The sequence below is a fragment of the Amphiprion ocellaris genome, chromosome 4 (assembly GCF_022539595.1).
Source record: "Amphiprion ocellaris isolate individual 3 ecotype Okinawa chromosome 4, ASM2253959v1, whole genome shotgun sequence".
In the NCBI taxonomy this organism is placed as follows: Eukaryota; Metazoa; Chordata; class Actinopteri; family Pomacentridae; genus Amphiprion; species Amphiprion ocellaris.
In genome coordinates this window covers 26,975,579-26,989,037 of record NC_072769.1, presented here as the reverse complement: position 1 = coordinate 26,989,037, position 13,459 = coordinate 26,975,579, and the positions used below count along the sequence as shown (strand labels likewise).

General features: G+C 37.4%; 1 protein-coding gene across 2 annotated transcripts in view; it reads right to left on the bottom strand.

The window, feature by feature from the left end:
* fhdc1 (FH2 domain containing 1) overlaps positions 1-10,553 on the bottom strand; it is a 37,769-nt gene extending 27,216 nt beyond the window's left edge. For both annotated transcript variants that reach the window (XM_055010325.1, XM_023293533.3), the window contains exon 1: positions 10,374-10,553. The gene's annotated coding sequence lies outside the window, so the exon portion shown is untranslated. The remainder of the gene's footprint in view (positions 1-10,373) is intronic.
* Positions 10,554-13,459: the final 2,906 nt, after the last annotated feature.

The following is a 13,459-nucleotide window of genomic DNA, read 5'->3' as shown; positions in this document are numbered from 1 at the left end:
AGTAAAATGGCAAAGAGAAGTTCAGAAGCTTCTTTCAAGCATTCGCAGACACTTCAATTAAATGCAAAACCTAAATTATTGAGTGGAAAAACAGAACAAAGGCAGATGCTTTCACATGGCGCTCACTGAAAGTATGACAAGAGACACCAAATGACAAAACCTGTTGTGTTTTTCCTCTGGAGGCCTGAAGACAGTCTATAGTGAGGATCATATTCTCTGGAGGCTTGTGGAGGCCCGTCGGCAAAAAGTAACTCCATGTACAACTTATTATCCTTTGTTCTATTAAAAACCCTCTAAAGCTGAAAAGGACTGTAACCGGAGGTAACTGCCAACAAGTTTCCAGGGAGCCATCAAGTCCAAAACAAACACAATCCATTCTAACTCTCCAACGTGTAACGGTGAAGGTCAAGGCGCCACCGGCTGCTATAATAATCCCCCGCCGCTAACTTCCAGTTCAATTTCCTGAGGGTCAGCGAGCCCCTGCAGGGCAGAAGTCTTTCACTGGCACCGTAAGGCCAAAGAGGTATGTTCACAAGAGATTTGGACAATCCTGCTCCGTCGTCGTTGCCACGGGAACGCTCGTTAGCAGAGAGCAGTTTGCATAGCACTTGGCGGGGCGTCGCCGTTGGACCTGTTCGTTTTCGACCACCTTGATCCAAACTTCTCCAAACAGTGAAGGTGAGGGGGCAGCTGGTGACGGGGTTTCAGCTGCTTTTTCATACCCAAGACTGCAACACAAATATTAGATAACGCTGCGACTAATAATCGGTTTTGTGATAATTAATTTAATCTCTAAACGGTCAAAAAATTGTAGAAAATCACACATCTCAAATTGTTTTATCTGATAAACAGTTCCGGATCTGACCCATTCGTAATGATATAAAGCTAATTAGATAATTCATATTGTAACTTTAACCCCTATTCTCTGTTTGCACCTCCTTCGTTTGTGTTTTCTGGCCTCTTCAAGTGCAGGGAACTCTTTTGCATGCTTGATTCTCTATTAGCATGCATTGTCTCCTCTTCCTCTGTGGAAACGATAACTTTAACTCGCCCCCGGTGAAGATCAGTAAACACTAAACCTGCTCAACATCAACATGCTGGTGTGTTAAGTTTGAACCAGGAAGCTGGACATCGGAAATTTACATTCGGAAAGGTGGAAAAAACCTCATCAGTGGCAACCTCAGAGCCAAGATGGCTGCAAAGCACAACAACAGTAATGACATCTGTAGTAACACACTGTTTATTAGCACTTTGGTCTCATTTGTTTGTCAATAAATCAGTTGTATCTTGGTTTTCCTTAGTTTGTTTGTCTAGAACATGATCAACTCTGGCAAGAACTTTACCAACTCCAACTTCCAACGCAAACGGAATGTTGCATGTCATCATGAGCATGCTATCAATCTATCTAGGCGAACAAAGCTTTTGGCATCAATTTAGGATTATTATTTATATAATTTTAATTGTGCTATCACCTTTCTCTTTGTAGTTGTTCCTGCTAACTGATGACAACATTTAAACTTTCTGTTCTGTCACTTCTCTGCTGTTGGAGCCCACTCTGCTTTCTCAATGTCAGGGCCTCTTTATAGCGTCCAAGATGGATTTCCACATGAAGAAACAAATAAAACTGCAATAAACAAATATGCACACAGTGTCTCTATTTGAAGACTTGCATTGAGCATTTCTGTTGTGTGTGTTTTCCTGGACTAACTAAAAAGAGAACTCTCTTCCCAGTGCTGGTTTATCTCTCTGATTTCCATGTGTTGTTTACAATAGAGAGGACACACAATAGAGTGAAAGCTGAGCATATTGGAGGGACTGGCCAGGCAAACATCGCTGCAGATATAAAACACAAAAGAGCTGCTAAAAAATTGTCTTTTTTATTGATGGAGGACATGAATTTTCAGCGTTTAGATGTGTAGCAGAGGGCAGGAGCAGCAGGAATGCAGCAGGACTGCAGCAGGATCACTAATGGACTCGTATTAATCTGCTCCATTACATAAATCACACTAAGCCACCTGTCTCATCCCACACACTGAGCACCTCGGTCAAATAAAAAGATTCACCTCTTTGTGCTTCTTCCCACAGTTAAGATAAAAGTTACCAATAAATATTAAATATCTTGCTGGTCATTTATTGCCTCGTGCTGCTGGTTGTGCAACACACAAATTAACACCAGAGAGCTCAACCAGCCCCCCGATAGAAAAATTTGCAGGCAAACACGGTGGACAAGGCACCTACTATTCAGGAAATCCTGGATTTATCAAATATTTTCAAAGATTGAGCGCTTACATCGATGTGTCTGCACTTTCAGAGTGAACCCTGGCAGAACCTGGCTGAGTGAATTATTCATACCAGCATGAATAAAGTAACCCGTGTTCCAACCCAGCTGCTGCTGTCCTCAGCAGAGTCTCTCAGAGATCCAGAGACGACTCACCTGTAAAGTTATGCTTTAGTGAAATATTCATAACATTGGAAGCAACATGTGCTGGACTGAAAAAAATAAAAATAACCAGTGGTTCTTCTCTCAGAAAAGTGATTAAAGCTGATGCGAGGTGGATATTTTACGCTCAGTTCCCTGCTGGTAATTTGCTCGTTGCTATATTAGCTGAAGTAACTGTCACCTTCGCACGATAAGAGTGAAAACTCCCCCAACACAAAGCCATCATCAGACTGGATGAGCAAACACATCAGTGAGCGTCCACAAGGTGTGAAATCGCCTCTCTTTAGTCTCCAACATTTTGCAAGTCTGAACTTATTTTATCGACTGTTTCAAATTATATTATTTAAAGCTTAATGAGCATTAGTGAAGAAAAGGACATAAACCTTCAAAAAATAGTAAGTTATGTAACTTCTAGGATTCAGGACGACAACATTGCTGCACGTACAGGTTGATAACCACTTTAACAAACAACCATGTCATACAGTAGGATTAACAGAACAGAACTCAACAGTTTCCTCACTCTCAAATCCACAAAATCGGTTTTGAGGAGATTATTACATGGAGTTACTTGTCTAGAATGTAAGAAATAAATTCCTCAGAGAGCCGAGGTACAGCGTGGCACCTCATGCCATGTTAAACCAAACCTGCAGTAGTCAGACGTGGATTTTCCCTCACAGACGCATCTGCTGAAGGTCACCAGGAGGTTATTATTCTCATTTTATACACATAAAAAACTGTCACTTGTATATTCAGTTGATTTTTCTACACTATATTTTATATATTTTTTATCTTAAATCACTTTATTTGATTTTATTTCACTTTATTATATTTTATTTTCACCTTATACTCTAATATTCTGTGTTGTCTTATTGTTTACTCCTTTACTGAATATCCATGCTGCTGTAACAACTTAATTTCCCTCCGAGGATTAATAAAATCATCTAAGTCTAAGTTGGTGATGCTGAGAAGCAGAAAATAGAAAAAAAAGGTTCCTCAAAGTGTTTAAAATTTCAACTGACAGCATCGTTTTCAACTCCCTGTCCTCTAAATCGCAATAATAATAACAATTTTAAGAATAATTTAGGACTCTCTGCAATATATATGAATGATAGCCCCGCTTTGTGAAGGAATAACTATTTATATACCAACATATCAGCCTTAAACTTATGTATGTAACACGACTGAAATCATGAATGGATTAATTGATTAACTAATTAACAGATTACTATTTTACAACACTGTTGCTATTATTGATTGATCCTCTTAGCCAGTTTTTGGGGCAAGAAGGCCACACGTTTTATCACCTCACCTAACATTACGTACGTTCTCTATTATATACCCTGCTAAAATTTTAATCTTCTAAATTTAGATTTGGATTTTGGAATGTTGGTTGTGTTTGAAGACGTATTAAGACGCTATATTTTTTTTTCTAGCTTTTTTCTGCCAATTTTATAGTTAAAACCGACCGATATATTGGTCTGCTAATATTGATCACAGATCTCACATAGTAAGAATTTGTTATGCGTTATCAGACATGTACTGAAATATAGAAAAAGTTATTTTCAACAGAATATAATGAAAAAAAAAACATGCTTGGGGTAATTAAGAAACCAAATGTTTGTCCAGCTGGGCGGCTCCGACTCCACTACTCTCTGCAGCGCATGTAGCAGAGCATGCAGTGTCTTCATTGATTCAAAAGCAGTTAAAGTCACCTAAAAGCTGTTCCAGATGAACAAAACTACCCACGATGCTCAAGTGTTACTATAAACAGACTGATCTTGCTGCACCACGTTCACATTCAGAGAAAAGCTGTCAGCTGGAGGTGACAGTGATGACTTTTTAATTCAAGCAGCTCAACAAACAGCCTCAAAACCCATGTTATCTTGTGGGTGCTGTAACTGAAACACACAGGATCCATATCTGGTCATATTCTCACTCTACTACACCACGTTTTCCATTCATAATAGTCATCATCTAACTGGTTCTCTCTTCTTATAAAGAGCAAACTGAGGTGTCTAAGGTGAGCCATCAGTGTGACCAAACCTGAGACGCCAGCAGTGTGGGTTTCTGGGTTATGTAGTGCAGTCAGGAGAGTACAAACCACTTAGCTGCCTATCTGGGGCACTTAAAGTTCTGATTAATGATCAGAGAATCATAGCCTTGTGTTGCTGGTTTAATGAGGAAATGAGTTGCATGCTCACACTTGATGACTGTACTCATTTTCCTGGGAGAAATGCTTCTATCAATTAAAAACACTTCATAATATGAATGTCTCGTTTAGTGACAGTAACGAGAGACTAGTAAATACTGACATGCATTAATGATCTGTTTTAAATTTTGACTAGCCACCTGTTGTACTGAACTAAGCACAGCTGTAATGAGAAAAAGAATGTGATGAGAGTGAATTATTATGCATTAAAGTTTTCATTGTGTTATTTCATCTTCCAATATGCATGAACTTTTTTTAAGGAAAGCTGTGAATAATTGGCATTTATTATTTTGCTTAATTATTACCAAGAGCCACAGTTGATAAACAGAACCTTGTGTGTTAACATTTCTATCTTAAATCAATACATCCTCAGCACAATAAACCTGCTTTTCATCGTCTCTGTTGTACAGAGAAACAAACTGTGTCTAACAGCATTGTTTAAGAGAAGCACGTTCATCACTACTTGCTGATGAATGTGTCAGGAAATTATTGATGATACACAACGCGAATAAAAGCTGGAGATGGCCAAAACACTGCCACAAATCATATTCCAGCTTACATCAACTCTAAGGGTCAGGGTATGTACTGTTCTCCCCAGCTGACAAAGTGCCAAAAGAACAATCTCATAAAGATGCATCTTTACATAAATTTAACTGTACACTTCAAACCTCTAAAACCATCTTGAAACTGCCTTCCCTTCGCTGTGCCTCACAAACACCTGCACCGATCAGGGAATGAGGGATTTTGTAAAGACTATGTGCAGATCCAGCAGCCCCCAACACAACATATCCCCCAGAGCTTAGCGTAAATCTGCTAATAACAGCTCATGTCTGAAACGAGGTTTTCAGATTTTAAAGACTAAAGCTGCCGGCCTGCAGAGCACGCGAGGCTGCTCCGTTAACTACCGTTTAAACAGGCTTCAGCTAAGACTACTATGAAGGACCACCTCGCTTGCAGCGCTGCTTGTATCCTGCACGTCAGCTAACCTGCAACCCGACGGGGGATTCACCTAATCGTATAACCAGTGGGAAAACTTCTGCAAACAAATGAGGAATCTGTCCTCGTCCTCAACTGACAAAGCAGAAAAACACTCTGAGCACCTCATTCATTAAAAGTCTGCAGCCCTTTGTGAAGCAATAAATGATTATATACCAACACATCAAACTTACCACTATGTACGGCTGAAATCTCGATGGATTGATTGATTTTCAGCCAGTTACTGGGGCAGCAATAATATCAATAATAATAATAATAATAATAATAATAATAATAATAATAGCTCTATTTGTATAGCACCTTTTGAAACACACGGTTACAGAGTGCTTTACAGTAAAAACAAATAGGAAAAAATTATTTTAAAAACCAGTAAGATCCCATTAAAACACAGCAATATTGTATAAATAAAAGCAGCAGTTGAGTAAAAGTGAGTTTTAAGAGGAGATTTAAAAGAGGACACTGAGTTTGCCATATGTTTTGTCATCTCACCTAAAACTACCTGTGTTTTCTATTATATACCCTTCAAAAATGTTATTCTTCTAAATCTATATTTGGATTTTGAAATGTTTGTTGCATTTGAAGACGTGTTCAGAAGTCGTAATATGTTTTTTGAGCTTTTTTCTGGCAATTTAATGTTAAAACTGAGCAATATATTTGTCTGCAGATATTGATGTTTGCACTGAAATATATAAAAATTTATTTTCTACAGAATAGAAAGGCAAAAAGCATGCATTCGGTAATGTAGAAATGGTGTTATCCTATAGTTTGTCCAGCAGGGCGGCTCCAGCTCCATTACCCGGCACTGTCTGCAGCGCATGTAGCAGAGCAAGCAGTGCCTTCATAGGAAATTACTAACTAGTTTTTGAAATACATTGCGGCAAAAACAACACAATATGTATGTATTTATACAGACACAAAATATTGACCGGTTTATTGATTTCGGAATGTTTTAAACTTTATTTCCTTCCTGTATTGCATCATGCTCCTGAGCCCTAATTTATAGACTGAACAGTCATATATCGTATATCATTTATAATCATTAGCTGCACTGATAAACAGTGCTGTTTATGCAGTGACAAAACACCAATGAGACATTTTGCTAAGTCACTGTCTTCATACTAGTTGCCTGTCTCTAAAATATTTGGATTTTCTTGGAATTTCTAGATATTTTATCCGACTCTTAACAGGTAAAATATCCCACATTGCACGACAACAGCGTCAATTATACTACGGAGGGCATTTTCTAGAAGCACATCACACATCAGATCACAAAACAAGTCCTGAACCGCCTAATAAAAAATACAGAAGGAGGAAAAAGTAAACCAGGTGAAACCAAACCCACTTCGGGGGAGGTAACAAAAAGACGGATACGTCGTCTGAGAGGCTGCGGATCAAAAACGAAGCTTTGAATCTCCTCATGTTTGTTCTTTTGTGAACAGGTGATCATTGTCTGGTCTGCAGCGGAGCACAGCATCTCCATCACCTCTGGCTCTGGCCTCCAATTGTTGCTTAAGCAATCTGAGCCTACTGCCAAGATCCGCTTTAGGCAAATTGCATTGTATCTCTTGGCTTCGTGGTTTTGTGCAGCTCTGAACCTCCATCTGCTACAGAAAGCTTTCGATCATTAACAAACCTGGCTTGAATCGGCAGATACTGATTGAGACACAGGTTATGGTGATATACAAAGGTGGAAAATAAAGCAGAGGGCTAAGGACCAATTGATTAGATTTTGGCAGTGATGCAGCTTATAGTCTGGATACTCACATTTGTTAAAGGTGTCTGTATCATTGCAAGATAGTGGCACAGCGTCACTGTAACTATGACAACAAGTGAACACTACGTCAGCTGCCTGCTGACGATCACATGATTGCAATTCTACTACAAATCCACCGCTGCGGACTTACCGGGACTTATCCATCGGAAATCATACGAGTAAGCAGCCTTGGCGGAGTGCTGCACTCTCTGAGTGCTTTTCTCGTTTAAAGTAAAGAAGACCTGACCCACGTTGCCAACAACTATTCAGCCCCATCCCTGCTCACACACAAGCAAATCAAAATTGAATTCATAAGGACAGATTTTCAGGCAAGAAAGAAGACTTCAAATCCAACCATTCAGCCCCCTATATGTTCCTCCTTGGGCTGACAATATATTGATTTCGGACTTGTTTTTACATCATTAAAAACCTTCCTCCTTCTTTGCCTTCTACGCTCCAAAGTTTGTTTCTTTATTTTGGGCTTGTTCTGTTTATTTTGCAGAGATCTGGGGCCAGAGTTTGGGGCTCAATGTTAGAATGAAACCACAGATCCCTCAATTTTCATCTGTTTTCCTTTAATCTTTTGCTGTCGCTTCATTTCTATCCATTTTTCACAGGCCGCAGGATAAAACTGAACTTCTAAGCACAGATTTTCAGGCAGTAAAGAAGACTTGACCCACGTTGCCAACCACCATTCAGGACCCTCCCTGCTCCCACACTAATAAATCAAGCCCCCCAATATCTTCCTCCTCGGGATGACGTCAGAGAATTGAGTTTTCCATGTTGCTCTCGGCCTCCACAGCAACCGGGGGTGACACCGCCCTCCCCCTTGACCCGACCCGAGGGAGAAACTCTTTTTTTTCCCAACAGGGGTATTGTTCCCCACACTTGAATGGATTGCCCTCTAATTCATGTCGGCGTGGATGACGGTGCACAAAAGCCAAGGAAGCCGGGCTCTGAGGTGTGGAACAAAACCAACAGAGTTGTAAAGCCACACATGCTGAACTAAAAGGGCATCAGGTTCCGTTAGAGAATCCACAACAAACACCAGAACGCTGCTTCTTACTCCAGACAGAAAAATACCCTCCAGACATGTTGGGATGTACTGTAAAGTAGCAAATCTCAGACTTAACACTGACAAATGTAATACTTATGTGCTTGTTTACATATTCTTTGAAAAGACTGTTTCTGATTTAAACCAGTCATGACCATTGAGTAGTGTTTTAGGAAAAGCTCTGGCTGCTTTTCTTACATGAAAACACTGCAGGAAACTTAGATTTTTGACTTAATATCAAAGTTAAGTGTCTGAAAAAGCAGCATTTTGTCCTTGAATACTAAAAAAATACTGTATCAGTGTTAATATTTAACAAAAAAAAACAGCTACACTCAAGTCATTGACATTAAAGGTCTCTGTCATTAAAGGCACATTAAATGTCCACTGTATGACAACTACAAATCTTCTTGCATTGAATTAAAGTACAAAAAACACAAAAGTTAATATAAAGAGTACCATAAGGTGCAAAAAAGATGCCTTAGAATGCAAAATCCTTCATTTCCTGTTCTAAATGATTCAGATGAGCCTCTACAACACAACACTTATGTGCTTGTTAATATATTCTTTATTTGGGTTTAAGCCAAAGTTATCTCAAACTTTAACATGCAAAAAAACACTTAATGAATACAGTAATCTGTACTTACTGTAGTTCTGTGAAACATTTGCTAAATATTGATCTTCATTCAGGATTTTGTCATTGACATTAAAGGGTCTCTGTCATTAAAGGCATGTTAAATGTTCACTGTATGACTATTACTGATCTTCTTGCATTGAATTAAAGTACAAAAACACATTAAAGTAAAATATAAAGAGTACAATAAGGTGTAAAACAGACATCTTTGAGTACAAAATCCTACCTTTTCCAGTGCAGATTAGTCTCTACAACACAATACTTACGTGCTTATTTGGGTTTAAACCTAAACTACGACCACTGTAAGCAGTATTTTTTAGGAAAAGTTCTTTTAAAAAGTAAACAAAAAGCTTGGAAGTTTGGCTGCATTTGTGTTTTGTCTATATATCAAGGTTAAGTGACTGAAAAAGCAACATTTTGTCCTTGAATGCGACAAAATACTGTATCTGTGCTAGTATTTAAAAGAAAAATCGAACTATATTCAAATTTTAATTTGCAAAAACAGACACAATAAATACACCAATTTGTACTTAGATTTTGGCAATTAGTGCTCTTCTATATGAGTAGAAAATCAACATTCAGGGTTTTGTCATTGACATTAAAGGGTCTCTGTCATCCAAGACACATTAAATATCCACTGTATGACTATTACTGATCATCTTGCACAGAATTAAAGTACAAAAAACACTAATGTTTATATAAAGATTACCATAAGGTGTACAAAAGACACATTAGAGTACAAAATCCTTCATTTGGTGTTTACATTTTACTCTTTTACCTCACCTGCAATATTGCACAATAAATGCCTCACAGCTTATTTACATCTCTCACTACTTACTTGTATTTTTATATTTCTGTATTGCATTTTTTTCCAGACATTGTCCTTGTTTTTATACATATTTATGTCCAGTATGTTGTTTGTATATAATGAAAGAAGCCACGTGCTGTTGTATAATGACACTAAAAGCAGATAGGGACATTCTGAGCTCTCTGACAGTCATGTCAAATGATGAAATGATACAGCCCAGTTGTGCACATGATGTTTCCAGGATGTTTTCGTTGCCAAGACACCGCAAAGCAACAGAGTCGAGGCTTAAACTACAACAAATGATGTAATTCTGGCTTCTGCACTGCAGGACCCTCTGGTTGTCACCAAACACACAACCTACGGCCGCTGTGAAGGTTAAAATCTCGCTGCTGGGCTAAAATAAAATGCGCTCCGGTGACTTTCCACAGCAGAGTTGAACATCCACGCACACACACGATGCGGTACCGTCCCGCCTCACTTACCGGCCGGAGGGAGGAGAGGAGAGCGGCTGGTCGGGACGTCGTATTCCGTCGTTGGAGTTATTAGTTGCTGGTAGTTTCCAGAGGAGGAGGAGGTCTGCTCGGCTGCGGGTCTCCAGGTGAGCTGACGGCGTCCTGGAACGAGCTGCGGCACCAACAGCGCGGGGCCGAGCAGCGGGCAGCCTTCCTCGTCCGTGATTGGTCCAGGTGGAACAGGCGCGTTCACGTGTCCGCTCCTACCCCTGCGCGCCACTGGTGCAATCACAAGTCTGCAGCCGGGAACGAGCAGCTCAGGTGATGGAGAGTAACCAAGTAGCTTTACTCAGGGACAGATTTGTATTACTTTTATTATTGTATGAATATTATTTATATTTATTATTATTACATTTAGTGAGTATACAGCCATAAATATCTGGACATTTGGGCTCTGTGCACTCTTACAATAGGTCTGAAATGAAGCAATCAAGATTTGCTTTAAGTATAAAAGTTACTAAAATTAATTAAATAAAAGTTAACTGAGTAGATTTACTCAGGTGCAGATCTTAATTACTCAAATGCATCTATTATGTGAATATTAATTATATTTCTGTGTGAGTATACAGTCATAAATATTTGGACATTGACATAATTTTCAGCATTTCGTCTTTGTGCACCACCAAAATGGATTCAAAATGGAACAGTCTAGATGTGCTTTCAGATATAAAAGTTAATAAAATAAATCAAATAAAATATAACTAAGTAAATTTACTCAGGTGCAGATTTTAATTACTTCACTGCAGACACACATATGCTTATGCATCATTTTCATATTGCTAATGTCTTATTTTGTTTTGTTGTTTTGTACATTTCTGGGGCTTAAATAAAGTTTACTTTCAACACAAATCCTCATGACTTTTTCTTGATTTTAAGTCAATTTGACCCTGAATAGAAGAGGTGTCTCATGTTAATTTATCAGCATCACTGCATAAATAGAAAAAAATGTAAATGTAATTTAAAAAAAAAAAAAAATCTATGTCATGTAAAACTATTGTATTCTATATGCTGCTATGTTGCAGGTAAAATTGACCCATTTTAATGTAAAAAAAAAAATCTAAAAAACTATCTAAAAAAATTGTTAAAAGTATTTTTTGGGTATGAAACTTCTTCTTCTTGGCTTAATAGGTGTAAACAACATATAAATGGTTCATTTCACATATTTGCAAACCCACCTTGAACAGAAGAGATGATTAATTTATCGACATCACTCCATAAATAGAAAAAGATTCAAAATGTAAAATAATAATAATAATAATAATAATAATAATAATAATAATAATAATAATAATAATAATAATAATAATAATAATAATAATAATAATAATAATAATAATAATAATAATAATAAATGTCATGTAAAGCTATGGTATTTTATATGTGGGTCTTTCCAATGTACATTTTAAAATTTTCAAAAAAGTGCATTTTTTAATGAAAAATGAGTGAATTATCATCATGAACCATGATCTGTGAGAGGTAAAGAACACAACTGCACTAAATATTGATAGAAATGGTTAGTAATGGAATTAATAATGATTATATAAGCAATTTTTATTGGGAATTTTTGATTTCTGACACTTTTGGATAATTTAATATGACCCAGGTCAGATTGAAATGAACATAACAGAGGGTTAAGGGAGCAAAAAAAAAAAAAAAAAAAAAACCCTGAAAGTCTGCACTTAGAGCACATCTTGATTGTTTCATTTCAAATCCATTGTGGTGGTGGACAGAGCCCAAATGTCCAAATATTTATGGACCTGATTGTAAGTCATAGTTTCTGTACCTTTACTAAAAGTTAACTTCAGTTAAATTTTGAATTCAGGTCCATTGCTTGTAACAAAGTAAGGTTGTGATGTGTTAGTAATACTCTTAATTTAAAATAAATTTAATTTATGATGCTGAGGACTTCTACTTTTCCCAACACTGGGATGCCAAAATGCTCAATCCATTTTAAGCTAATTTAGACTTTTACACCTTTGGATCACTGAGGACAGTATTGAACTGCTACTGTCGTCCCAAAATATGTCAATTTCTTTACAAAAAACAACCTTGATGATATAAAGGATTTTACACATCATGAGAGGTTTATTAATCTTATAATTGCTTCCCTTCATTCTGCTTTTTGTTTGCTTTTTGCTTCAAGTACTCTTAAATTGTTAAAAAAAAAATAAATCTGATTTTCTGTTGCCTCTTTTGGATTAAAAGATTTCTCCCACCATGTGATAAATAATCATGTTTCGTGATCACTAAAGGTTGTAATAAATTAACAATTAGGATCATCACATAATAAGAACACAAATATTGCAGTGTCTTTATCAGAACTCTTGATTTGGATTAAACAGTGTTCGACATACAATATAGATTAAAGAGCGCTGTGTTAAATGTGCTAGAGACAGACTGCCTTTTAAGTTAATCTACTAATTATTCAACTATTGGATGTATTTCGTAATAATAAAACAGTTTGTAAGATATTTCCACTAGACAACATTGCATTGTACTTCCTGTCATGTGCATTTTTCCACTGTCTTAATCATTATTACCTATTTCTTGTAAATCTGGGCACTGTGTTCATTCATTTCCACTGAAAAAGTTTTTATTCAGCGATTCACTTGATGGACAGATAAAACACGCCACCGAAGCTGTCATCACCATCCTCAGAAGTTTTCCTGAGGATTATCCACATCCTGCCTCTATACCTGAGGGTGTGGTGGGGTTGTGTTTTTGAAAAGGGGAATCTGAGAGCACCTGGAGTAAACTCATGACCCATCGTGTCAACTACAGCAGTTTGAATCCATCTGTCAACAGTCAGTTCAATAAACCCAAAGGAACAAACTGACAAAACACAGGATGGGGCATGACAGGTTACTTCAAAAAACAATTCTTCTTCTTGTAAATGCTCACAAGGCAAATCAAAAGCATCTTTTTTTTTTTTTTTTTTTTTTGCTGAAGCCTAGTTTTCTGTGCATCACATTAGTGTCTTTAATTTGCTTCGTATTTCTTTGTTGGCTACTTTTAATACAAGACCCTGATTTATAAATAAACTCTGGACACACATA